Raw genomic sequence first — 27,997 nt, 5'->3', positions numbered from 1 at the left:
TGCAGCTGAAGCTCACCCTATGCAACCATCTCCACTCCTTTATAATAATGTTCCCACTTCTCCTTCACCACTTCACCCTTTCTGCTTGGCCCCCACCTCTCAGGGCGAGCTGAGCTCGGTGGGACCGTGCCTGTCCCCCACAGCAGCCGGGAGCGATGGCTGTGGCAGGGTGCAGCCAGCACTGCCCCTTGTCACCTCTGTGTCTCCATGCCCTGTGACAGTGGCAGCCCTCTGGAAGAGCCCGCCGTGGCAGATGCGGTCTCGCAGCCCTGCTGGGGCTCTGTGCTCGGCAGAGGGGAACGGCTCCGGACTCTAATCCAAGCAGACAGATTGAGGTCAAACGCGCCCTTCGTGCAACAAGCAGGGAAGGGCAGGGGAGGGGGAGGAGAGGAGGGGGTGCCTGCGCTTGGGGCAGCAAGGAGGGTGAGAGAGGGACCACTGGGGACTGGGCAGCCTGGGCCCCTGCTGGCCCCTCTCCGAGGGGGCTGGGGTGGTGAGGGGTGCCAGGCCCCCCAGTTTCACCAGTGGGTGTGAAGTGCAAAGGCAGGGCTGGCTATGGGGTGGGACAGATCAGCACTGGGCACATCTCTCCCAGCACCCCATGCAGTTTGTTTGGCCCTTTTCTGTTGTGATTTCAGCTCCTGAGAGCCTCCCGAAGTTGAGGAAAGTGAAAGGTTCTTCCTTGGGACAAGGAGCAGGACGGGTAAGTGTCAGCTGCACCTCATCTTGTTGGCAACCTTTGAAGTTACCGTGCTGGGGACTGACCTGCTACTCTTGTGGCAAGTTATGGGCTCACAGGACTGGGAGGTTTCACTGCTAAACCTCTATGTGTCAACCACTCCATCTGCTTCCATCCACCTCTCTGCCCAGTGGCATGTAAACACCTGTGGGAAGAAGAGCCCACTGCAGAGCACCCTTCTGCCTGCTGCCCCATTCCCAGCATCTGGGCTTCCCTCTTGGTTCAGCCCTGCTGCCAAACTGAGCAGCAAGGGATGAACAACAAGCAGCTGGAGGAGGATTTATTCTGCTCAGGTTTGCTCTTTTGTGGTGCTTTGGCATTTGCACACTGTGCTGTGGATGCTGGTCACTGCTGGTAGGGCAGGATTTTAGTGCTGCCTGGTTCGTGTCCAGGCTTTGGTGTGGGGTCTTTCCCCTCTATCATTCAGCACAAACAATACGGAGTAAAAGAAGGGACAAGGCTTTAAAAACCCAAAATAATTCCCCCCCAGAAATGGGGAGCCCTGGCTGAGCAGTCTCTTTTTTGCAGAGTCTGGTGGTTGTTGCAAGAAAACACATTGCATTGAGCATAAAAAAATATACCCAGGCATTGGGACAATGGGTGTCCTAAACAGTGTCTGTTCCCATGTACATGATGCCTGTTAAAATGAGCTCTTTGCTACCTGGGTACCATGGAGGCTGCTGGTACCTTCTCATTTGGCTTAGGATGGAGATGGCTCAGTTTTCTTTCAGTCCAGGTAAGCCTGTGTTATTAAGGAAGTCTTGAGTGGCTCTGAAAGCATCTGCTCCTAGCTGGAATTGCTTGGACATGTCTAAACTGTACAATAGCCTGCGATGCCTGAACTCATTCTCTGCTTGCCAGGAGGGGTACAGAGGTGTTTGTTGTGTGGCCAATGTCCCCCCTGGCTGCCCAGGACCCTGCTCCTTGTGCTTAAATGTCCAAAGGCAATGTCTCCACGGTGTGACAGGCTCAGGGAGAGGGGCTGGGAGCTGCCTGGCTCTGAGAGCTGGCCTACTCTGATGCAAATCCTGTTAGTGGTGAGGCAGGACGAGAGGGACAGATGTGTGGAAAGAGAATCAGCTCCAGACAGAATATATGTATTTTTTTGCCTGCTCCCCGGGAGACTTTAGGGAGTCTCAGAGCAGCATTTCACATAGTTGCTCAAGTGGAACTGCGCTGAGTAAATAGTTGCATTTCAGCAGTGGAGATTTAAAACCAAGGTCTTGGTAATTTCTGGCTGCTGAAAATCCCTTGGTACTTTTCAGAGTAGTGAGTGTGTTAACCCCAGTACCTTGGCCAAATTCCCAGCTGGGAACCACCTCATAAAATCCCTTTCATACTCCTAGCAGGACCCATCTTAAAAAGACTTCCTTCTTTGTTTTTTCATTGTTTGCCCCAGCTGCCTCCCTACTCTGGTGAGGCATAATTTTGAGCTTAGACATGTTTCTAGCTTATATATTTTTAGTACTCATGTCATCCTTCTACCACCATTGCTTTTTCCCATGTTTACTGACTATAGTTGGAAAGGAGACAGAAATCACATCTCCTTCATCGTGATAATAAATAAAAAAATTCATGTACCTGCTCTGCTTGGGCCATTTCCCATCCACTGGTTATCCTGACAGCCTTTCTTTGCATCTATTGTTGCTCTTGAGAGTGGCTGACCAGTTTAATTTGTGAATTGGGAGATGCCCTCCTCTGCTGGAAATCCTCCCCTGCATACACCTTAGGATCAAATTTACCTGCTTTGTGCCTTTATCTCACTAATCAGCCTGTAATTGACTCCTACAATCAAAGTCCTTTCCTCTTCAATCATTTTCAACTTACGAATTCCCCATTTGCGGCAGAAATTCTTGAAAACTATATGGTTTCCTTCAGGGATTGAGCCGTGTTCAGGCTGTGCTTCCAGTTGTCTTCCCTGGTTTCTCCTGCTTCTCATAGGCTAGTTTAATTAAGAAAGACTCATTAGGGAAATTGTTGACCAGGACAAATCCTGAGACCACTCTGCAGGGAACTCCACTGCTAAGCTCCCTGCAAGCTGTACCCTTCCCTCCTTGTCCACAGCTATCCCTCCATCAAATCCTACTCTGCCACTGTAGTGCCTGGGATAAGCTCTTCCTCTTTCTCACAGCAAATCATGGCCCTTCATAATTGATTCACTAAAATGTGTATTTTCTTTTACCTAGAAGATCAGTTAGTAGCACAAAAAGGTGAGATAAAAATAAAAACAACCCCAAATGGGATAGTCCTGCATCCCCCACGTTTCACAGCCCTGCCCAGTCTTTGCTTCCTCCCTTGCAGAGGGCCGTGGGTGACAGCTGCTCAGATTGCTTTTTCATCCTTCTTACTTACAGGTGTTGCATTTTATGTTCCTCACCTCCTTACTGGTGGATTTATTGAAGCCCTTGCTCTCAATCTGTCTGTTTCATGGAATAGTTCCTCCAGGAATCTGGGTTGTGAGATACCTGGCCTAGTGATTTGATCACAGAAAGGTCTTGGATCTTCCCTTCTCTCTCAGCTGTGGTAAGTACATTTTCCATATCAGCCACTCAGCTAAGTTCATATGCTTGTAATTATTGTCACTGTCCAGAGCTGCTGAGAAGAATTTGTTTAGTCTTGGGACCTCACCTAGATTTCCTGTGAACTCTCTTCCCACAGACTGAATCACAGCACTGCTTCTTCTATCTTTATTACTTTTGTGTTTGTATGACCAGAGAACCTCTCACTATTTAATATCCTTCCTCAGGTCTAACTCATTTGACATTTGGCATTTCCCACTCCATCCCTTCTATTTTCAGCCCCTAAAATCTTTGCTCTTTGCTGGTTAATCATTTCCCTTTCTGTGCTCTCTTCTTATTCCTTTTGTCTGCATTGCTCTACTCATTCTAGCAAGTTAGGAGCCGCCCAGGACCTACTCCTTCACTATTTTTCTGTGTTTGGGGTGAAGTCCCCAGGGAGCTTTGCCTTTGGTTCAAAGACATTTGAACCTGCCTTTTATAGGCAAGGCTGGGTTTGCCCTTTTGAAACCAGGAACCTTTAGGCAGCACTCTGCTGTTGTTTATCTGTCTGTTCTGTTTAGAGTAAGTCAAAATGAGGCAAGAGTTTTAAATAAACCACTCTGTCCAAGGTTATTTTCCAGTTACATCTCTTCCACCGTGTTTTTATCATTCACCAATATCGAGTCTAAGTCACAATCATGTCTTGATGATGCATCTACAGTTGATGTTCAAGTCTTTAACTGTTCCATCTAGGATGTGTGAGCTTTCACTGTTGCAGTTTTTAGGTTTTATTTGGGTAGTTAGTCTCCTAGAAGGGACATTTTTCATCATTTCTCTCTTTTTATTATTAACATTAACAGAAATCTCAGTGTCCATCCAAACTTTCAGCACTCTCCTAACGGAGCTACTTCTATTTCTTTTGTCCAAGCGGTGGTGGCCCAAAATGATCTTCCATCCTGTCATATGTCTTCATCCATCACATTCGTGAAGGCATTGCTGACTTTACAGCTCCTCTTTCCCACCTTTCCTGAGGGAAACAGTGACATTGGTACCTTTGCTCTGTCAGGTTTGTTGCTCCTCCTGGCTTTTGACACCTCTCCAGCACCTGGGGCCATGGCATGCAGAGCTGTTGTGTCCTACTGGGTGTGTTTGTTCCTCTGAGCTGCCTCCATCCTTTGCCTAAGGGGACCTGACAGAGCAAGGGATGAGAATGTAAGTGCAGAGCGAGTGCCTGCATCAAGGTCCCCCCTTCCCAGCTCTTTCCAGCTGTGTGACCTGGCCAGCCTAGAGCTCTTTGGCTGCACAGATGGAGAGACAGTGTCTTTTGTCTCCTTCAGCCTTTTTGTAGCTCAGGCTGTTGGTGCCCAAGCCCTGGAGTTGCCCATCCCTCTAACTCCTGTCCCAGCTCTGCCTCTCCAGTGTGATCCTCTGATGACCAGGAGTGGGGACCCAGCAGCTCCTGCTGCATGGACAGCTCCTGCTTGGCCTCAGCAGCACTGCAGAAATATGTTTTCCTCTGAAACTTTTCCATAATTACCTTCCTTTCTAAATTTTTTTTTTCTTTTCTGTAGCATATTGTCAGTGTCTTCTGGACTCGGGCCTCTTGGGATCCTCAGGAGAAAACACGAGCTGATTTCCTCTGGAGAGGGAATGAGCAGCCTCCAACTTGCCAGTCTGGGTGGATTATCTTGTCCTCTTGCTTTTAATAAGATGCACAGGATTAAAGAATGACTGTGGATTAGGTTGGTTGTTTTTGTTTTTCCCTGAGTTTTAGCTTGGCATATAATTGGAGGCAAAACAGAGGGTTCAGGGTCCTCATGCACCCCTGCCTTCCACACTGGGACTGGCAGCAAACCTATTAGTGAATCCAGCCAGGGACAGGGACCAAGGGGTTTGTGGCTTTGAAGGACTTACATGTTGTTAAACATTTCACAGTGTTTGAATTTTTGTATGTGTTGGTTTTTGTTTTCTTCCCCCTTCTCCCCTCTACTTCATCTTCAACATCTGCTCGCCACAAACCTGATTTTGAAAAATGCATGCACTTATTAATTTATGAGCTGTGGTCAATGCTGTGGGAAGAGAGACCTGAAGGGAAAAGGGGTTTGTGGAAGCAGCAGGGCCCGTAATGAGATCAGGGATAGGGGAGGCTCCATGTTTGGACTCTGCTCCTGCTCTCACTGAGACACTTGATCCTCAAGGGAATGAACATAGCAAATGATATCGTCAGCTCTCCAGCAGTTTAATATTCCTCTAAATGATTGATAGCACAATGTACGGGACCTTCAGACATAAGGATTGAAAGGTTTAGACCACAAATATCCTGTGTTTATGGCTGATAGCAGTGTCTAGAGGAGAGCAAGTGCCCTGATGCTCTCCTCTGCTTGCTGGGGCAGCAGTGGCCATTGCCTGGGGAAGGCAGTCCAGCTGTTCACCTCTGTGGGGGGCAAGGAAGGTCTGTTTCTGTTACAGCAACATATTCATAGATGCTCTTTCTTGGTGTGTCCAAAGCCTTGTCTTCCTCTGCTGATGTAGGGAAAAACAGAGTCAAAGGTGGGTGTCAGCTCCTTCTCATGGAAAAAGGACCAAGGCAAAGCTTTCCAGCATGGTGGGGTTTGCTGGCATCATCTCCTCCTGGTGCATGTGGCTGGCACCTGGGCTGAGGCAGGTCCCAGATGGCATCCTGTAGAGACCACAATGCTGGAAGGTACTGACTCCTGCACTCTTGAGTGCATTTACCTCAGTTAAAAAGAAAAAGATGTGAAAAATGGTGGATGGTGGAAGTGTTTTCCTGATTTCAAGCACTGTTTCAATTTGATGGCACTTCTACTGTAGTCCTACTGGAACCTTGCAAATGCGATTGATTTTCTCTCTTAACCCTCCTCCCCTACTCCCATCCTAGAAACAGATTTTGCTTCTCACAAGCCCGACAGTGCCCCAGTTTCTGGATCCCCTGAACATGCAGTTTGTGTTGAAGGAGGTGTTCGTGCTGGGCTGGTGGTGGTGGCTCCTCCAAGAGCTGTGCTCACCAGCCTGTTACTGCAAGCTGTTCAGGAACATGGCAGCGCTGGACAAAATGGGCTTGTGCTTGAATGGCTTCTCAGAGGACTTTGGTGGCTTCAAGCAGAAAAAGTGCAATTAGTACTGAGGCATCTGGGATGTGTTATGACTCTTTTGACACACAGAGAGTCATATGGATTTTTCCAAAGGGATGTAGAAAACATAAAGACAGGTCATCATTTGGTCCTTCTGATCTCAACATGCATCCCATTAGCAAAGGGAAAAAATGATGCAGGAAATTTGTGAGTTGGCTCAGTTGCCTGTGGGAAAAGATAGAAGTGAGGAGGGGAAAATACTACTTTAAATGTAACATCCATATGCCCATTTAGGATTTAATAAGAGACTTACCACATCTCTGGTAAGTGACAGCTGGTTATTAGAAGCATACGCTGAAGCTGTGGATCATCTAAAGTCAAAACTGATGCTTAGCTATTTGTACACCAGTACATCTGCCTTTAATAATGCTTTTAATTTTGTTAACATGCTTTAACTAGCTTATTAAATCAAAATAAAGTGGGAATCTTACTCTTAATGCAACCGCACAAAAAGGATCCAACCTCAAACCCTGCCTCCCTGGCTGTATCCCATGATGTCCCAGATAAAAATATGTCCAAGGATAGGTTTAAACCAGCATGTTATTCTGGCAGAGTTACAACAATGTTATATTTCCTCTCTCTATCCATTCCTCCTTTTTTGACTTCTGCGTTTCCATGCTTGGCACCCTCCACAGCTGCTGTGCGTGGCATGGGTGGGAAGCTCAGCCTGGTTTAAAGTTGTTCCATCTAAAAAATAGGCAGCAAGGGTAGTTCCTCCCGACTCTTTCAGAGGAGGCGGCACTTCTGGCCTCTCTAGGTGAGTGAGTGATCAGAATCAGCTCTTCAGAGTGCAACATCCTGAGTGCGAGGGAGCAAAAGCCTGGACTCGGTGGCACAGGCTGCATCTGTTGTGTTTTCTGCTTTAATAATGACAGACTGAGATGCTTTTAGTGTGGTGGGAGTGTCCCTCAGCCCATCATGCTGGATGAGCACTGCCAGCACGCTGCTGCTGCGCTCTGCGTTTGCAAACAGATTTGCTTGGATTGGGCTCGCCCTCCACTTTTCCATGCCAGCCCTGCTGTTTGTGCCAATGTACTTTCACGGCGTGGAGGCAGTGCTCTGAGATGGCTGCTGGTGGCTACCATGTGGGCAAGAGGCAAATGACGGCCCTCCCTGCAATCTGTGCTGTGACAGAGAGGGAAGGAGGGCAGCTCAGCCTTTAGTGATGCCAGTGCCTTCCAATTCCTGTCCCACAGCACTCTCTGCCCCTCCCTGCTAATTCCCACGGCCTCTCTTATCCCCTGCGTGGAGAGATGCACCAGTGTGAAATGTGCTCCTTGAGTACATGGAAGAAGGGCAGCAGCATGGTGTTAGTGCTTTGGGTCCCATGCAGGCATGCTCTAAGTTTGGCTTAAAAGAAGAGATGACTTTTTGGAATCAGTTTTTTGGGTTGCCTGCACCACCTGCTTGCCCCTCTCCAGCTTGGCGAGGTTCAGCAGTGGTTCCCTGCCCACAGGGAACGTGGCATGAGCCCGAGGCTGAGGTGCTGCCTTATAATCATCTATATGTTTAAGTCTATCTACTCTGTTTCAGCCAGTTTGTTACTTTACATATTCAAATACCTCCCAATTAACAAAACCTTTATGGGATGCCACCCTCAACTCTTCTTTGTCGCCATCCCGAGACTGTGTCTCACAGCAGGTGTCTTGCTCCTGCCTTGTTCCACCCTTCTCTCTGGTGAGTGCTGCTAAGATGCCAGCACGTGCCGGCAGAGCGGGCCCTGCCGAGCTCAGTGTGCTCCGAGACTGTGGCCTCATTGGTCCCCACTTCCGTCTAAGCAGCAGAGCGGAGAAATTGCCTGTTACCTCGGGTCGATTCTTCATGCACTCCTAAATTGCTTTGTATTGACACGCTGTCAGAAATGGATTGTCACATTAACCCAGCCGGAGCTGGGCCGGGGCTCGCGAGCACGTGCTGTTGGACTGATCTCCCTACAGGGTGAAGGGCAGGCTGGTTTCCTCTTGGGTTTGCAGAGATGTTTTGCAGCACTTTCTAATTATGATTCAGATGAGCCAGTGAAAGGCAAGGCTCCCTGTATCCTCTGTTCTACAGCCATTTCTTCTTCCCTTGTTGGATCAGAAAAGTGACTTGCAAGAGTGCTGGCCTACTGGTCAGACTCACAAGCTCTCTTCCAGGGTGAGAGTAAATGACTGAGCACAGACTCCCAAGGTTTAAAGGATTAAATTAAATTAATTTCCCCAAGATGAATCTGTTTTGCCCATGACGGTAGCTGTAAGTGATCTCTCCCTGTCCTTATCTTGACCCTTGAGTCTTCATTATATTTTCTCTCTCCTGTCCAGCTGAGAAAGGGAGTGGTAGAGCAGCTTTGGTGGGCACCTGCCATCCAGCCAGGGTCAGTTCACCACATCAGTGACTTCGAATATGGGGAATATAAGGAAGCAAGAGTGATGGACTCACTTTTCCCCATGAGCCAGATTGCACAGAGACTCCCATTTCTTCTGGTCATTTTTCTAGGTGATGTGTAATTTCTAGAGCTTCCCATCCCTACCCCTAATGACCTTTTCAATTTCTCTAATAAGGTTCCTCCTCAGAGATTAGCGAATGCCTCGTGAAGCCAGAGTGTACACCACCCACTTCATTCCCTTTGTCTCTTATGCAGCTGAAAGAAAAATCCAACGCAATGCTACGTGAGCTGGCTAAACTCAGCCCATGAAGCCAGAGGTGCAGGCAGTCCTTATGCAAGAGGGAGTGAGGGCTTGTGCCCCTCACCCCCTTTATGAGCTAGAGAGGTAACCGTGCCTCCTTGTAGGCAAGAGAGTGATGAGATGCACTGGGGTTTGCATGGGAATGCTTTGCCTGAGCAGCCGGTTCCTCATGAGGTTCCTTCCTTTGTATTCGTGATGTAGGTGAGCACAAGTCTGTTGTCCTCTTTCATGGATTTGTGGAGAAATCCCAGACATAAAAACAGCTATAGAGGTGTAGTTTGGATCCTCAGAGCCCCTGCTCAGCTGCCTTGCAATATCATTGCCATATTTCTGTTTCCCATCCTCCTGAGGATCTGCTTCTTCTCTCTGCCAGACTCACCTCTGTTTTTGGTGTGCTGAACCAGTCAGTGCTGTTGGAACACCAGGTTACTCTGAGCACATCTGGCTTACTGGCAAAGCCCAGTCTATGAAGCATCTTCTGGGCATGGCTCAGAGATCAGGGTCTGCATGGAGTGAGAAACTTTGGCCACTCTCACAAAATAGTGTCATGGCTAGAGCACTCCCTGCTTCTATCTTTTCTCCCTTTGGAAGAGACTTGAACCCACCTGGAAAGACCCTCTTGATTGTCAGGTAATTCTGATTTTGAGCTGGCAGGAGAATCTGCTCAGTCCTCCTATTTGGACTTTTCAACATTAGAAGGAGTAATTAAATATTTTTTAAACCTTGGGTTGCAGTGAGCAAGTGAAAAGAAGCAGGACTTTCAGCCTAGAAGCTCAGGCACTCACCTGGGAGCAGGGGAGATGTGGGTGCCTGTTCAAGCTCCGGTGAATACTTATATAAATTATGCTATGGAGCCATCTCTCCTCATTGCTCTCCTCGCTTTCTCTTCAGCCCAATGAATATTTACTCATTTCATGCATGGTGGAAGATACTGAAATTCACAGAATGAGCATACTTGAGTAATCTCAAACTTTTATGCAATGTTCCAGGTCTCCTCTCCAAGTCCTTCCTCTCCCAGAAAGGGGAGGGACCTCCTCCCTCTCCACTGCAGTGCCCTCTCATAGGCATTCCTCTGAATGTCTGTTTAAACTTATTCACCTTTGCTTTCAAATGAGCACAGCTTTAGCTGATTCCTCAGTTGCTCCTATTTTGTCCAGCTTTGTCTTTCTTGACTGTTAGAATTGCAGGTACCTTCCTATGTAGGAAAACGTTGGGATGGCGGCATGAGAACTACCCCACATCATTCCTGCAGTGAACGTTCCCTGCGCTCTGTGAACTTCTCCGTGGCACAGGAGAGGCAGCCACAGTGCCGTGACTGTTTGGTCGTTCTTGGCTGAGGGTGCTGCCATCAGAGCCAGCTCTGGAGTGGCATTTGGCCAGGCACACATTTTATCTGGTAGCTTTGTCGCCACAGCCCACTTTACATTAATTGCCATGCTGCTGATGTGGCAGCGCGTTTCAGCCCCTGCTGCCTGAAGCCACATGGATGAGAGACACCGGACTTCAGCCCAGGAGCCCTCCCAGGAGTTTCCTCCACCCTCCTCTCTGTGAACCTGTATCTGAGCATCTTTGTCCTGTTTGGTGCCTGACACTGCTGCTATATTGCAGATGAAAAACATCCTTTCCTGTATGGAATAGTTCCTGCCATTTTCCTGCTTGATTTGTCTTTCTCCTCTTTTTTTTTTTTTTGCTGTTCAGCCTTTTCTTCTCATTCCTGTGCTTCCTCCCCCCTCGCCCTGATCAGTCAGACTTCTCCTAAGCCCTGATGTGTTGTGACTGGGGCTGACTGACAGCACTTCGTGCCTGACACACATCTCTGGGATGCAGCCCAGGATGTGTATTTAAGAGCAAAGTTGGATTGTAAAGTGCCATGTGGGAGTCTCTGAGAAAGGAGTCAAAACACCGTCAAGCCTATTCTTCCTGAGAGGAACGGAGATGTTGTGTGGAGCCTGCTGATGCCAGGAGAGACTCTGAAGGCTGGGTCATCCTGTCCCATAAGCACTGAAAGCTGCACTCAGCCTCTTTGCAGAGCCGGGGCAAGGGTTGAGGGGAGCTATGGAGAACCAACCCCCCTTTTCTGCATTGGTGATGCTACTTTTAAATTCACATTGGGTCTATGTGGATGACATAGAGCAAGCAAGGGAGTCACCGTTTACTGCACCTGTTCTGGGTACAGGACATGGTGCCCTGTGGTGGCTGTTTCTGGTATTTTGGCAGAGAAAGGTGAGAAAATTTGGGCTGCAACTGAAAAGAGGGAGTTGATCATGAGTCTTCTTTCCATCTCCTCTTCATCAGAGGACTTCAGAGGAGCTGTTTCCCACCTTCCCAAAATTTGTTTCTTTCCACCGCAAACCTGGAATGGGTGGAGATTGTGGAAACATAGAATAGTTTGGGTTGGACAGGACCTTTAAAGGCCATCTAGTCCAACCCCCTGCAATGAGCAGGAACATCTTCAACTAGATCAGATTACTCAGAGCCCTGTCCAATCTGACCTTGAATATTTCCAGGGATGGGGCATCTACAACCTCTCCAGGCAGCTTGTGCCAGTGTTTTACCACCCTTACTGTAAAAAACTTAATCTTTATATCAAATCTGAATGGACTGTCCTTCAGTTGAAAACTATTTCCTCTAGAGATGTGCTGGCAGAGCTCTGGCTGGACTCACAGCTCTGAGCCACTTTATTCAGCCACCACACTCGACTTGTTTCAGCCCTGCCTGGGGTCTTGGGCTATTTTTATTGTACATGAGAGCATTTTACACAGAATGGGCCCTGATGAATTTGCAGAGAGCTGTGGCTCTGCTGGGAGTGAAGGAAGGTTGTCCTGGCATGGAGGACCTGGGTGAAGTAGAAACAGCTGTTGTCCTCCTCTCTCAACACACCTGCAGGCTCAGGGCCACTTGCCCAAGCTCAGTGATTATCTCCTGGGGCTTGGAGCCAGTCTGTTCTGCTTTCCTCCAGCCAGTTCAGGCTTTAGAGAAGCTGGCTGGGCTGGAAGGTCTAATTTGTACTTGGAAGAGGCCTGTGGTTTTGAGGGCCATACTGAGCACCATTGTGTCACCATCCCCTGCCTGCCACCTCCTGAGTTTTCTGAGTGTAGAGTCATCTCTGCTCACTGAGAACCTTCTGAGCTTATCTTCCTGTCTGATGCAAAGTCACCTAAAAATCCTTTTTGCTGGTGACCCTGGTGACCCCAGGTGTTCCTTGGAAATCTCTTGGAGAAGTAATCATCCCCTTTGGATTGCAGCATCAGTCACCTTCAGTCCCTCTGACAGTCTCAATTATCTTGTGTGTTTGGCTGTAGAGCACCAAAAGTAAAACACAGTTGTAGGCTTCTGGTTTGTAGAGTTTTCTTCACCTGGGAGAAAACCAGCAGGGTGACAATTTGTTCCTTGATCTCTTCACCTGCTGCCCTGTCCGTGCTCTTCTGGTGGCTCCTTCCTTTGGTGGAAGGGAGGGATAACACCTCAACATAACTGGTGCTGCTGGTGGGAGGTGTTCTCACTTCTGTAGGTGGGGAAGAAGTACATTATGATTACACTGAGAAATGGGGACTGATTTTGGGGTCTTTGCCTCCCCCCACATAGCAATAGTGTTCCTCTGTTCTGCCATGGGACCAAGAGGTGTGGGTTGAAAGAGACCTCAGGACCTGCTTGGAGCAGGTTTAGATCACTGAGGGCCTTCTTCACTTGATTTGACTTGTTGTAATTTGACTTGACTACCGTGCTAATTTTTCTGCTGTTTCTTAATGCTCCAGCTTCTTTCACCTGAATCCTGTTCATATCCATCCTTCCATTTTTTTTTTTCTGTTTTCCCTTTTTCCAGCTACAGCACCAGTCCATGGCAGAAGGGGAGTGTCGGAGCCAAACTTGCTTTACCCCTTACAGACACAACCCTCCACTCATATTGCAGAGATACCTCCTGAGCAGGTGGGCGTCAGAGGTGCACCAGCAAGGGTGAACTCTTCCAGGAGAGACCCAGATAGAGCTATGAAAATGTTGCCGACTGATGTGGTATCTTGGTTAAAATTCACTTCAGGAGGTAGCCTGGAGCTATTGAGGGCCATCCCTTCAGATGGAGGGGGTAATTCCTGGGCAGGAATTAGCAGTCAGCACACCTGTTACTACAAGAGACTCCAGCTGAAAAGAGAAGAAGGATGGGAGGGGGTGAGGAAGAAAAAAAAATAGAGGCTCTTCAATTTAGTGCAATTATCTCAATTTTCCCAGGATAAGGATCCTTGAGATATTTATCTGATTCATAAGGGTGCGCGGCAAGGCGGCAGACACGTCCTTAAAGAGACATTTATCAATTTCTTAAGCGTGCAAGAGGGGAGAAGAAAGAAAAAACAAATGAGTGAGAAGGAGACACCGCACGGAGACTCTCCTGGAGTTGGGAAGGAAAAAGGAAGCCTGCTTGCTCTGTATGTTTTCACTTGTGATTTATAATCTGTGGAGAACCACAGAAGCAGGAGGAGGTTGGCTGGGCTGGGACAGCAGAAGAGATCCTGTTGTAGACCGGGTTGCCTTTATACTTTCAGCAATTTATATTCCAGGGACGTGTATTTAGTATTTCCTGAAGAATTTCTGCTTACACTTCTACTGGGGAAATGCTGAGGGTTGGATTTATGCCAGGCCTGGAGAACTTTTCCAATTGCAGAAAAGTGCTCTGAACCTGCACTGGTTTGGTTAAGGTGGTACAAGGTTTCAGTAGGATTCATCTTGTCCAAGTGCAGATGTTCTGGGCTCAGGGAATGCATGATTGTTTGCACTCACATTTAGGAGAGGGGAGCAGAATTCACCTGACACTCTTGGCTGCCCACTATTGGAGGGAATGCACTCCTCTCCATTAAAACACAGCCCTCTTTTTTATCTCCTTCAATGCTATCAGACTTTTTCCCTCTTGCCCATAACCACTGCTCTGCCCTTTAGTCCTCCTCCTCTGTGCCGAATCTTAATGCCTCTTCCTCTCCTTATGCTCTGCAGCTGCCATTGTTCTCTCTGCACCTTAGTAGCTAAAATGGTTCTGGGGACCTTTTGCGTCTTGGAGTCTGCATCTTTTCTTTCTTCCTCATCATTGTCTTCATATTACCTGTACAGGGGAGCAGGTATGAAAATCCTCATCTTTCCCAAAAGTGCAGCTGCCTTGCTGCCGTTCCTGCAGCTCCTCATACCTCCCTTTCCCCTCCATCACATTCAGGCTTCTCGGCAAACATCCCCAGCACTTTTGCCTCTCTGTTGCTCCTTCACATCTACATCCCTCATTGTTCTGCCACCACTGTCTTGTCACATTGTACCCTACTCCCTGGATTTGACAATAGAGGGAAAAAAAGAAGGGATTCAGTGGAGGCGAATGAAATGGGAAGCGGGAGAGGAGGAGCAGAGAAAGAGAATATCAGAGGGAATGAGAACAAATGCTCGTAGCTTAACATGGCTCAGGAAGTCACCTGGGGGAGTCACTGACTGAGGGGTCACTGACCCTTGTGAGTAAATTTCTGTAATAAACTGGTAAAAGTACTGGCAGGCCCAAGTGATTTAGTCTAGAAATTGCTATAGTTCAGCTTCCCTCAAATGCAATTCAGCAGGACTCTTAGCAAGCACAAAACCCTTGCCAGCCTAAATATGGATTACTTTCCTTTGTCCCTTAAGTTTGTCTCTTTACAGCGTGGTTATGTTCTCATAAATTTGCTGCAGCATGTTTGCCAGCAGCTGACCCGTTGGAAAGGATTTGGGTCCACCAGAAAAGCCTCTTGGATAAACCCCTCTTTGGCAATATGCCTTTTTAAGGCCCTCCTGCACACAGGTTGCTCTAGGAAATAACTGCTTTGTCAAGGACCAGCTAACTCCACTACCAAAGGTCTGACTGAGGCAGCAACCCTCAGCTCTCACACATGGGCACCCACTTGTCATCACTGGCTGTGGATCTCACACCTCCTGCCCTCCTCTGTAATAGCTGACTTTGATAAATGAGATGCAACCTTACTATGAGGGGAGAAATTTTCAGATCCCTGGTCTCAGTGAAGGTTCTCATGGCATTAGAAAGTCAGAGATGCTTATCTGCCTGTGGTACTTAAATTCTTCTCTGGTATCATCTTCACTTAGGCCTGTGGCTGGATCTTGCTGGCATGGGAAGGGAATCCATTAGCCTCCCCTGGGCTGCAGAGCTCCAGTTGTTCAGCTGCCTATAATGGCATTTGCATGGTACAGGCACTGTTTTCCTGTGTTGGTGTAACAAATGTGAGATGTTGCTTGCTAAAAGCTCTGTTGAGATGGACAATATATAATATGTATTTCTGCTCCACTGAGCAAGAGTAGGTGGCAAATTATTTAGAGAATATATAGCTTGTTTTGTGCTGGTATTTGTGTTGTGGGATCCTGCTCCATGGGTAGGGGCCAGAATACTGCAAGTGGAAGTACAGTCAGGTGCAGGGAGTTTACATTTATCCTGTTTAATTTTCACCTTGGCCCATCTGCCCACCATACCCCGCCGTACAGACTGGAGCATGCATATGGGCTCTCGTCTCAGTACATCCTCACCTTCAGATCTCTACAGACCTGGCAGCCAGGGGCTTGTGCTGTCCTTCCCACCTGCACATCTGCCTCTCCAAGCAGGTCACCATCTGCATTGGTTCCCAGAGGCAGGTAAAGCCTGTGCTGGAGGTATGACGCTCATTGCAGAAACAACAGCATCTGGGGTACCCTGGTGAGTTGTGCTGTGCATCAGCTGTGATTTCACATTACTCTGCTGGATCTGTAGGGGTGCAGTGGGTACCCTTAGTCCCTTTGGGTACCCTTAGTCTCTCTCCCAAAATGTGGGCAGTGACCCAGCGGATGTGGCAGTGGAGAAGTAGCCCCAGCAGATGTGAGTAAGCGTTGTTGGGCATCCCTTTGAAGCAGAAGCAGCCTTGCAGGACATCCCTGGTGTACTCTGGAAGAAGTGATCAGTGTGTGGAGCCCTGCTACCAGCAGCCCATTGCTACTCACCTGCCCTGTCCCCACTGAACTGCCTTTAGTCATGAGCTGTGCTGTGCATGTAGAGGGGAAAAAAAAAGAGAAAGAAAAAGAGAGGAGGGGAAAAAAAAAAATCAAAGAACAGTGTGTTTCTTGTTGTTTGATCTTTGAGGAATGCTGAAGAAATCTCTTAGGCCGCTGTCTCCCCAGTTGTGCTCGTAAGGAGATTATGGACCTCATGCTTTCACAGGAAAGCACCCGGCTGCTGGGCCTGGCACAGTAATCCAGACAAAGGATAACAGTGGCCTAATTAATTCTCATGTCTCTGAATCTGATAACAGCACAGTACACAGACGAGTCCGTAAGGACTTAATGAGTTTAATCGACTGCACTTGATGATTTTATTTGAAACCTTGTGCCACAAATTAAACTATTAAAAATGCACTTGAACTTGATTGGCAGCTGTAATCCAGGCAAAGTCTACTTAATCCGCAGGGGCAGGAAGCAGGGATGGATGCAAAAGGCTGGAGATGAGGAGAGGGGAGGGGAGGCTCTGGTAGGTAAGGGGATTTTGGGGTCAGTTTAAAGGAAAGCCGGAAAGGAGGGCAGAGCCTCATGGAAGCTGGGGGTGAGGGTGGGAGGGTAGGGGGTTTATCTGTGCTCACCCAACCCTGGCCTGAGCTGTGGGATGTGGAAAGGGTTCAATCTGTTCTTGTCCTGTGCTCTGCTCTGGAGGAGTCTCCAAGCAGCTGGAGGGGTTTTTAGTTGGTTGGAGTGAATCAGCTGCTGGCTCTGGAGTGAGGTGTAACACCAAGGTTTTGCACAACTGAGGTAAGGAGGGTGTGAACCTTGTGCCCAGCCTCCAAATCTCATGCACACCAGCTGGGTGAAAGGCCAAGGAAATGCACACAGGGATATTCACTGTGTCCCAGGCAGTGGTGTCACCAGTGTGCAGGCACACACACAAATACTCAGTTGCTCTTCATCTGTAAAAGCTGCCCCGGTGAGAAGCAGCCTGTAAAAAGGTATCTGTGCAGAGACAGATACACTGTCCTGTGTGTTCTCTGCTACCTGCTGTCACTCACATATCTGGTTGTGATCCAGACAATGTGTGGTTGTCACATATCCAGTTTGCTCCCATAAATAAATACCTATATATATATGTAGATGTGCACAAGCAGTGATTTGGCTCAAAATGGGTCATTAGCCAAGGAAGGCATCAGCATGGAAGTCTGCTTTGAAAGCCCCTTGCCCCCCACTCTGCTATTTAAAGTAATTTGCAAAAGATTTGCAAAATTATAAACCAATTTGCAAATAAATGATCATGATTAATGGCATATTCTTTAGGAGGTGACGGATCTGTAATAGATCTGTAATCCCCCTTATTATGCAGGAGCCATTAATAGCAGTAGGTGTTAAGAGACTACATTAAAGCTAGAATGGGCTTCAGCTGTATCTGTGGAGTGGAACAGGTCAAGTTTTTGTTGCTACGGCTTCTTTACCTATTATTGTGCTCATAATTGGTAGAAAGCAGTGTATGTCAGTGCCACTTGGGTTTCACAGCTTGCTCATGTCACTTATCCTACCCTAAAACTCCCACTCTTTGGCAGCAGAGGGAAAGCCTTCCTCTGCTGATGAGTGAAGGCATCACACATCCCCATGGCAGGAGGGGAGGGTGGCTCGTCCCTTTGTGCATCTCATCTCCAGCTTTCCTCCTGCTGTCGCCTGGAAGTGATAGGACAAGGGGTGATGGCTTCAAACTGAAAGATGGTAGGCTTACATTAGATATTAGGGATAAATTCATGGCTTTGAGGGTTGCGAGGCCCTGGCACAAGTTGCCCAGACAGGCTGTGGATGTCCCATTCTTGAAAGTGTTCAAGGCCAGGTTGAACAGGGCTTTGAGCAATCTGGTCATGTAGGTGTCCCTGCCCACGGGAGGGGGTTGGAATTGGATGGTCTTTAAGGTTTCTTCCACCACAATCTAGTCTATGATTCTGTGATCCACACTGCTCCTGGATGTGTCTTGGGGTCTCATGGGAGTGCTGGGAGTGAAGGGTTTTTTTGCCAAGCAGCTCTTGAGGCTGTGTTGGGTGGGTGAGGCTTCGGTGCAAGGGGGAGAGGAGCAGGAGGGAGAGCATGCAGCATTTTCTGGGGGGAGCCTGTGGCACACCCACACCCTGTGCTGGAGACTGAACCCACCACCTGAAGCACTCCTCAGAGACACTGAGGGATCAAGAGCAGTGCCAGTGCCTTTGATTTCTGAAACAGCAGGGCTCTGCTACATGGACTTAAGCAGATGATCCAACAGTCCACAGCACACACCCTGCTGTGAAGGATGGTAAAAATCCTACTCCATTGATTCCCTTCGCTCAGAGAAAATCCCTCCCTGACCTTACACCTTTCGAGGGGTTTAATGCATTGTACATGGATGGGACAGACTGAGAAACTGGCAGAGGAGTTCCATCCATCCTGCTGAGTACCAGCCTGGGGCAGAGGGCAGCCTGGTCTTGCTCTCTCCTGCATACGCTTTCACTACGATGCTGTGAATTTGCTGTATTGACAACTAGCTGAAATGTTTTTATCTGATAGGTTGCAGCTTTATCATTTTCCTCCCGCCCTCAAATTTTTTTGCATCTAACACCAAACATGTGGCAGGTGCTGGGCAGTGCCACAGGGGGTTGTGATCTTGTGAGGTCTGTGGCACCTGCAGTGGTCTGCCTTTGTACCAGGTTGGGATGGGAGTGTGGGTGAGAAAATGGGCTCTGCAAGCAAAGTCATTGATTAGTGAGTTGGTGATGCTCTTTATAGGGAAAAGGTGTGTTAGGGGAGGTTTTTCCAGGTGAGTTAACACTGAGATCCTGGCTGCTTCTCTTTCTGAAGCCTGGCAGTTCTAGAAAGCACAGAGATGGTAATTTAAGGTGTTGTGCATCCTGACTAATTACATCGGTCCTGGCCATAGCTGTCTTTTGTGTTTCTCACCTTAAAATACACTGTAAAGTTGCAATTCACAGTTAAACAGATGCTGTATGCTTTCCCAGTAGTGGCTACTTTTTAATTTTTTTTACTGAAAGGAAAATAATTGGCATATCTTAGACAGAATAATTCTTAAGGATCTTAACACGGGAGATCAGCTAGGGAATGGCAAAATATTTTCATCTATTTGGTGTTGTTAGTGCTTTGATTAAACAGACTGATATTTCTGAGTCTGTCACTTAGCATGAACAGCAGGATATTTTGTTATCAGGTAATTCCCTGCCTACAGTGGCTGCAGAAATGGTTGGATGTAAATCATGCAGTTAATAATACAGTACAGAAGGCAGATGCAACTGCTAATTGCGGAGCCCGGGATGCTCGGTGAAATCACAGCAACTTATCAGCCTCTGTCAGGTCACTTGGGCTCTCCTCCAACCTCACAACTTCTGCCAGGCAGGATGCCATGGCTGGTGGCACAAGGGCTGTCCCCTCTACTGCCCTCACAGCTGAATCGCAGGGTGATTACGGGCTGGGGACACAGCCAGCCCACGGCTGTCCCCCCGGCAGGGAAGTGCTGGCAGCACCGGCACCGTGGGCAAACAGCCACAGAGCCAGCGCACGCAGCGCGCTCCTCAAATATTTACCCTTTGTTTCAATCCCGACCTCTTTGCCTCTCAAGATAAATAATTTAGTGTAGAAGCCTTGAAGGTTAATCTTGCGTTTATTTAATGTTACAGGACACTTGGCTCACTTACAGCTAAAAGCCCTGCGTGCTGGTTGTTAGTTTATTTAATCCAAGTGCAATTTTCTTCACCCTCTTCTCTCTGAATTGCTGAAAGGGACGAAGGAGAGGAAGCGAGGGGAAGGAAGAGTTATCTGTATGCGGCTTTTAGCTCCTGCTGCAAACTCCATCAGGAGCAGCACCCTGGGGAAACGTCGATATGAGTGCCTCAGCCCAGCCAGGCATGTCATTCGCCAGTCGATCCGAGAGGCTGGCTCTGAGCGCCGCTGAGAAAAAAGGGGAAAAGCAGAGGATCTGACACTGACATCCCTGCACACCGGCTGTATAGAGCTGCCTGCCTTTGCCCAAATCTGTCAGAAATTGCTGGTGTGACAAAAAAAGGAAAAAGAGACAGTATGGTGGGGCAAGGAGGGGGCAGAGGTGAGGCAGTGGGGAGGAAGAGTATGTTTGCTTTCATTGATGAAATGCTGTTTCTCTTCTTTGTCCAAAAGCATCAGGTGGTCCTTTGCAGGAGACCTCTACAGCACTGGTAGAAAACTAATGCAGAAGGGAGGGGGTCTGAGGGAGGTGTGGGCTCTGATTTACCTTGCTTGAATGATGTTTGTAGTAATTTCTACCAGGTCAGGCCAAAACTTTTGGGAGGTTTGCAGTTGGCTCAGCACTGGGAGGCTCAGCACTGTGGGGGTCAGCACCTTTTCCTGCTGCCAGGGCCAGCAATGAGGAAATGGCCAGGAGCTTCCAGGTTTCAGCAGAGGTAGAAATCAGCTTGTTGCCCAAGAGTTTCACACCGATGGATGTGAAGAGAGTTGCAAACTTACTTGACAGTAACTTGCAATGGAGAAGACATTTCAGCAGCATCCTCTTTGTTCTCGTTTCCAGAGATGCACAAAAAGAAATGCAGGTCCTTCCTGAGAGTTTGTCAATATATCTACACTCCAGACAGATTGGACAAAGAAGCTGGAAAAAAAAAGCCAGACACATGGAGCAGACTGGCTGCTGAAGTTGGTTTGGCTTTTACAGCCCAGCCCACAATTCTGGATCAGAAATTTGGTGCTAGCTGCTCCCTCCCAACTGGGGCTTACAGCCAGGAACTCAGGAGGGGGGCAAATTCCAAGATTTCAGAGCAGCCTGTCTGTATTTGTTCAAGAGCAGACCCACGTGGACAGCAGGCAGTGAGGAATCCAGTTTTTCCTATCCTCGTGGCCAAGCCTAGCGGAAATGTCACTCCCACATTGCGGCCCCAGACTGCCCTCCCAAGCTCTGGCTGAAGAAATCTCCCTCCCAGCCTCAGCTTATGCCTCACCAGGTCTCAAGAGCCACTTTGGCAAGCTCTGCATTCGTCTGGATGTGCTCCTCACCTCTTGCAGTGATAGCTACACTCATCCACCACTTCAGAGCATCTTGTCAACTTCCTTCCCACCCCTGTTTTTAGAGGCCTCCTATGGTGAAAAGTCTCTGATTTCTCTAAAGGAAATAATCCCTACATTTGGTAGCATTAGGACCAGCAAGGGGAGAGGAGAAGTGTCAGAGGATGCTGGCAGTGTGATCACACTAGCATGTCACCCTAGCATAGTCACATTTTCACCTGCTCGTGTTGTCCAGCCCAGCTGTGACGTGCTGGTAATTACTTGCTTGTAGCTGGTGTGAGACTCCCAGTTCTCAAAGCCATCTGCTTACCTCCAGGTCCCTGCTGTGTGATCTTTCATTTGGAGTTCACCTCTACAGTTTATGGCTGTTTCCAGGATAACGTTCCAGCTGGAGAGCCTCTCGACTCCATCCTGTGCTGGCTTTTCTCCTTTTAAAGGACACTTTGCATCTTTCAAAAAACACCAACAGGATGCTGAACGTAGTCTGGCAGGATTTGACCCAAAAAGGATAGCCATGTGTGATGGGTGGGAGACTTGAGCGTCTGGGTGTTCATTTGTGCAATCCAAATCTCCTCAGGTAGAGATGTGGACAGAATGACCTTTCCCATGAGCTTCAAGTGCCTCAGTATTAAATGGAAAATAGCACAAGATCAATGTGTCTCGTAGCTTTTCAATGCCTCAGTCTGAACCAGGAGAGACAGTAATAAGAAAAAGAATAATTTAATAAACCGTATGTGTTGGGGTTTTTTTTCCTTCTAGTGAGGATTCTCATATGTGTTTGGATTGGTGAATAGGCTTATTTTTGTTCAAGACAGTAATTCAGCTTCGTTTTAATTTCATTTTGGTTCTTGTTGGTATGTACTGGTAAGGATATGAGAGTGGGATCTCTGGGAAGAGGCTCCTAATTTTGACCCCTGCCTGAATTATCTTCTGCAGGAATCACTTTCCCCTTGTTGTGGAGGAATATCTCCCACCTGCTGCCTGGAGATGCCCTGCATGTGAGAACAGTGTCTGGAGGTGGGACTACCTGGGGAAGTGGTGAATTGCAATTGGCTACTGCTTCGTAAATCCCCCCACACTGGAAGAGGTTTGAGCTGAAGATTTCCTAAGGGCAGCTGGGAATTCACAACCCTGAGCTGTGTTTGGCTCCTGGGACCTTTGAGAAGAAGCCATGTGGACGTGTTTTTCAGACATTTTTGTGTCAGCCTTTATGTACCACTTCCACGGTTTAATGTTTTAAATCATGACAAACACCCTCCCAGTCGAAACAGCTCCTATCAAAGTGGCACTCGCTCTCATAACACCCTGCCACCCACAAGGATATGCTGATTGCTGCCAACCTTTTGGCAAGCTCTTTGCTTTTGTATTAGGACAAGGTGATTGACAATGCTTTGTGTGTCTTGATAATGGAGAAATGTACTATTTAGAGAGAGAAAAATTCACATAAGTGTCTCCCCAACACGATCTGCTGACTGCCTTTTCCTTTTTTCTTCCCCCCATATTGAAAAAATGTATCAAGCCAGACAGCTGCAGTGGCTGAAGAAAGCAGCTAATTCCCCTAACAAGTCTCTTGCAGAGAGAAGTGCCAGCCAACCCAACTCTGAACATGGGACTGGAAGTGTGTATAGGATTAGGGGCATATCTGGTGGCCCAGATTCCCCAAAGCCAATTAATGACTGTTACAGAAGGAGGATTTTCTTTCTAAGGTTAGAAATGAATCCTTGAGTCTGGAGGGGGAAATAAAAAAAAAGAAGAAGGAAAAAAGCTAGAAGAGCTCAGGACTCAAAGGGAAAGTTCAAAGGGTTGGTTTTTTTTGGAGCTGGAGTTCAGAAGAGAGGAGTTTGTGTGAGCGTGTGTGTTTCTGTACTGCTCTCTTCCTTCCTCCAGCTCTGTTTTCCTTATTGATCCCTCTCGTAACATGATTTCCCTCTGGTATAATTGAGCGAAAAATAACTGAGAGTAAAGTCTTGTAGATTTGCTCCTGACCGAGCGTTAGTCTTGTCCTAGATGGCCCTGGACCAGCACAGAGGCCAAGTGCTGTTCAGTGCTGTCCCAACCAAGCCCAAGGGCAGCTTTGGAGTAATGTATGAACACAGATGTTGGGGGCTGGGGCTGCTCTGCAAAGCAGGGAAACATGCCCAGTTTTCCTCAGTCCCTTTTTTTCCCCCCTCAGCAATCTGAAAGTGGGGTTCCTGGAGAGCAGAAGGATTTGCTGGAGATGCTCTCTGTGGCCGTGCACCCACCTTGAGGTACCAGTGGGCAGTGACTGTGCTGGACCCAGAGGTGGCTTTTGGGAGCCCATGCAGTAGGTTTGCACCACTCCACTGCCTCTCCCAGCTTCCATTCCATACGCATCCCTGTCTCTGTTTACTAAGGGCTTTGGGATCCCCTGTGATGAAGGCGTGTGAGCAATTATCACTGGAGCTAGGACACAAAGCAGAAGGCTTGTTTGTTTTTTTGGATCCAGGGCTGTTTGCTCAGCTGCATCTGTATCACTGCTAATTATTAAGACATTTATTACCATGCTTTATTTATGTGTGTGGGTGCTTGTTTACCTTTCCCTGAAGCCTACAGATTTAGTTGTTCTTGAAAAAGGGTTTTTGGATCCTCAGTAGGATGGTTGGTGAGTCCCAATGCTCCCACTGAGGGGTAGGGAAGTGAGATATTTTTGGCAGTTCAGGACTTACACCTTTCATTTCTATTCCTTTATTCCCAAGAGCTGAAATTTTTAAAGTTCCCTGGAAGAATATGGGATGTCTGCTCTGCTCTTTGTTTTTTATGTGTCCCTCACCCTCTCTATTTTAATCAGGAAATCCTGTGCTCAAGAGGCTTCTCTTGTCTCAAAATCCAGCTTGAAGTGCTGGAACAGGAGAGATGACTGGTGCTGAGAAGCTCTCTGGGGGCCAGGGCAAGGCGGGGGATTAATGAAAGGGATCTGTTCACACAGACCATTATGAAAAGCGGAGTTGAGGCTTTGCAGGTGTGATGTGGGGATGGGGAGATTAACTTCTGCTGGGGCTTACGGTTGGGATCAGGGCAGGTGCAGCTGGCAGTAGGTAAACAGAAAATATGTGAGCTTGATATTAAAAAGGGGCTTTTATGCGGAGAAAGCCTTGGAAGCTCTTCACCTCTGCCCCAGCCCTGCTGCAGCTCACCATGGAAGCAGGAACATGGAAGGATGTGTTTTCCTGACGGCTTAGGTACTGTTTTTGCTGGACCATTTCAGTGACGTCCTGGCAAGGGATGGGTGGCATTGAAATAATCTCCATGGCAACAGCTATGGAGGGCACAGATGAAGTGGTTAGGACAAGGATGTGGGAGTCAGGATCCTAGTTCCTGTTTCCAGGATTCATGGTGTGATCTTGGGACAACTGGTGCAATATCTGTAACCTGGCACTTACCATCCCAGCCCCTGTAAAGTGGGTCAGAGACTGAGGGTTAAAGGTGTTTGCAGGCAGAGCAGGGAAGCAGCTCTTGAAACTCCTGCTGACTCCAATCCCAAAGCCAGGGTGTCCTCTGCCAAGCAGGACCATCTTTAACTTAATGACGAGGTGTCTTCTTCCCTCATTCTTTTCCCACTCTTGCCTGGTACCTGTACAGTGTCTTTTCCCTGATTTGCATGGATCCGAACCAGCTTGGCCTTGCAGAGTGCTCAGAGCCTCTGTGGCTGTGAGGCGACATTATGCAGGAGGGATTGGATAATTTCATGAGTGTTTACATACATCTGCATTCCATATCAGCTCCAATTTGCGCATTTGTCAAAACCAGCATGCTGCTATTTCTCAGAAATTTTGCTTTCCCTTAACCTTTTCTGTGCACAGCAGAGAAGAGCCTCTGTCCCCTGGGCAAAAGCGGAGCTCACATGCAGAAGCTGCCTGCCTGTCCCAGCAGCTGGGGGGATGCCCTCTGATAAACTCTCAGCTGGATGCAGAAGGATGGTCCCTGGGCTCCCCCACTGGGGTTTCTCAGCTCCAGAAGCAAGGGAAGGGCTGTGGCCATCCCTGCTTCATCGCTTACATGAACATATGGTGCACACTGCAGCTGCAGCAGAGCCAACTGCTCTGTGCAGTGAGGAAGGGGATGCTGGCTGGTCCCTCCTCCTCTGTACCTCCTCTCCATCCTGGGCTTCTACAGCGCAGCAACCAGGGGACTGTGCAGGCAGAAATTTGTTGTGTAGCAGCAAATAATTCTAGCTGATCTTTTTTAAGGAGTTGGTGTTTAGTGGCAGCTTGCATTGCCTTTCTTTGTTTTATTGATTTGAGGTTGCTGCAGAGTTGTTCATGTTAAAAGAGAGGAGAAAAAGCAGGCAATGGGGACAGACCTGGGGGATCTTGGAGCTGGCACAAAAGTCTTGTCTGAGTTCTCCACTGAAAGACTTTGTGGGTCATGAAAGGAAACTTGATGTAGTGTTCTGGCTGTGACTCTTTTGGGAATGATCCTGCAGCTAGGAAAACTACATGGGAAAGGTGTGATGCAAAAAGAGATGATGTTCAGCCACATCCTCCAAATACTTTCCAGTTTGAAGCCTGCTGTGATCACACACCCTCTTTTGAGCCTAAAGGCAGAGCAGTGCCAGTCCAGGGCTGCTGAGCTGTGTGGTGTTTGCAAACAGAGAACTTGCACTTCCCAAGCCAGACCTAAATCACCCAACAGGTTGGCAATGCTCAGCTGGGTGAGGAAGCAAGACCAGGGTGCTGACAGACACTGATGGTGTAGCTGGGACTAAGGACTGGAAACAACCACTTCACTTACAGGTAATATCTGACTTGGGTTGGAACCCTGGGTGCTCCATCAGAGAGCTTCAGTTAGATTTAAGGTGTACTTGTGGGATGTCAGGACATGGAGGTTGTCTGAGAAAGGCTGGGCACCCCAAAATCATGGGCATCCTTATTCAAGGTGTGGAGTTCAGTAAGGAAACACCTGAGCCTAGTCAGGAATCATGAATCAGTTGGGGTTAACTATGCTCAGGTGGCACCATGACCCTGCCAAAGAGCTGGTCTCTCAGGGAAGGAGGTGGGAACAGGCCCAGCAAAGCAATAGGACTAGATGGAGCTCTGTTCTCAGGAAAAATGACTGTGACTGGTGAAACCAGTCTATTATTATAGGGTGTCTCTCGCTTGCTGCAGGGTCTGGATACTGGAAAGCATGCAAAGCACAGTATGCAGACACTAGCCATTAGTTTAGTTCCTATTTACTGGGGTGTAACTCTGAGAATTAAAAAATAACATAGAAGTTGGCCAGTTCCCAGCAAACAGTGGTTTGGGAGGGATGAGAACAGCCTTTCCTTTCAGACCAGGATACACAGAAAAATAGATCTTCTGTTATCTCTTCCTTTAGAGAGCAGAGCTGAAATGACATGCCTCCTCTTTCCCCTCGTTGCAGGATTGCTCTGATTGTTGTGATGATTGCCTCAATCCATAAGAATTTTAAGAAAAATACCTTTTGATTAGTCAGCCCAGCCTCACACAAGAAAACCAGGCATCCCCAGTCAGCCAGGTAAGCATCAGCTTTCCCAGCCTGCTGAGGGAGGAGGATGCCCTGTGGAGCCAGTCCCAGCATTTGGGGCAGAGCAGGCTGGGCTGCCAATCACCCAAGAGAGTGCAAGCACTAGAAAGAGGAAAAAGGTGAGTATGAAGAGGAACACAAACTGTACAGATGATAGCAGCAGCCATGTCCAGGTACTGCTCTCTAAATGAGCCTTTTCTGGGAAGAAAGTTGCATCAGCAAATAAGAGCTGGCATTTACCAAAGCCTTTCCAGTTGCACATGTCATTTCTTCTTCACTGTTGTGGCATGTGCTGCAGCCAGCCTTTCATATGTCTGACCAGTAATTAATTAGGAGAGGATCAAGGCTGATATTTCCCTGTAATCCCTTCTCTCTCATCTTTTTGTTCCGTAATCCTTTTAATGCTAGCAACTTGGGGGGTGGGGAGTGGCAGGGGCAGCAGGGGAAGCCTGAGCTGTGGTGCAGTGCTGGTGCTGGCAGAACCTGGCTTTGTGATGCCAGAGCATCCCTCTGCCTCCCTCCAATGGCATCCCCCAAGGGAAGCACCCCAAACTGCGGGCAGCTCACAGGGCAGCATAGGAGAATTTTTCTGTGGGGAGAACAGGGTTGGGGGGCAATGAAGCAGGGGTAGGGCAGACAGCAGAATCCCTCATTCTCCAAATGCTGACAGATTACAGTTTAACCTCAGGATCTCTACTGAACACCACATTTCTTCTATCACAAGAGGCTTTTCATAGCCAGATCTCTGCAACGACCATTAGGAGATCCCTTATTTGCATCCAGCTCTGTGCTGTCCCTCTTGTCATACCATGAGGACACTTAATCAGTGCTCTCCAGTGTCTTGTAATCTGGAGAGGGACACTGCCACCCGAGGAGGTCTGATGTCTGCAGTGGTCCAGATGTTGGCAGCACAGAGGAGATGGGGAAGGAAGTCCTGGATTGGGAGACAGGTGGGAGGACTTGGCTATGGGCAGAGTGCAGAGCTGCTGCTGAGTTCAGGTGTGTAGGGGAGGAGTGGTCAGAGACGGTGGGTTTTGAGCAGAAGAGGTTTAGGAAATGAGAAAGCTGGCATCTGATGTGCCAGTGACAGCTGTAATAGCTCTACGCTTCCATATGAATTAGCCAACATGAGTACTGCTAACACTGGCCCTCCTCTCCTGCCAGGTCAGGAGGAAATTGAGAATGTTGCCAGCCTGCATGATAAAGTGTTTGGGTGTTGAGAAAGGCCAGCATTAAATCAGCCTCCAATCTACAGGAAAGTTGCTCATGTCCCATAGCCCAACATCCTCATCTCCCTCTGACTCAACTTCTTTAAATGCTTTCTTCCCTGACAGCTGGAAGAGGAGATGTGAACCTGCCGATTCCAGGGACTAAGTGGGTCTGAAGGGCCTTTTGTTTGATCAGAGCTGT

General features: G+C 48.1%; 1 long non-coding RNA gene across 1 annotated transcript; it reads left to right on the top strand.

Moving 5' to 3' along the window:
• Positions 1-427: 427 nt before the first annotated feature.
• Positions 428-23,493, top strand: LOC116449542. The gene is made up of 4 exons (XR_004242417.1): positions 428-703; positions 3,094-3,262; positions 12,879-12,982; positions 22,019-23,493. It is a non-coding gene; the product is annotated as an uncharacterized LOC116449542 (long non-coding RNA).
• Positions 23,494-27,997: the final 4,504 nt, after the last annotated feature.

Source organism: Corvus moneduloides, chromosome 11 (genome assembly GCF_009650955.1).
Source record: "Corvus moneduloides isolate bCorMon1 chromosome 11, bCorMon1.pri, whole genome shotgun sequence".
Classification (NCBI taxonomy): domain Eukaryota; kingdom Metazoa; phylum Chordata; class Aves; order Passeriformes; family Corvidae; genus Corvus; species Corvus moneduloides.
The sequence above is the reverse complement of the archived record's forward strand: the minus strand, read 5'-3'. Positions and strand labels throughout refer to the sequence as shown.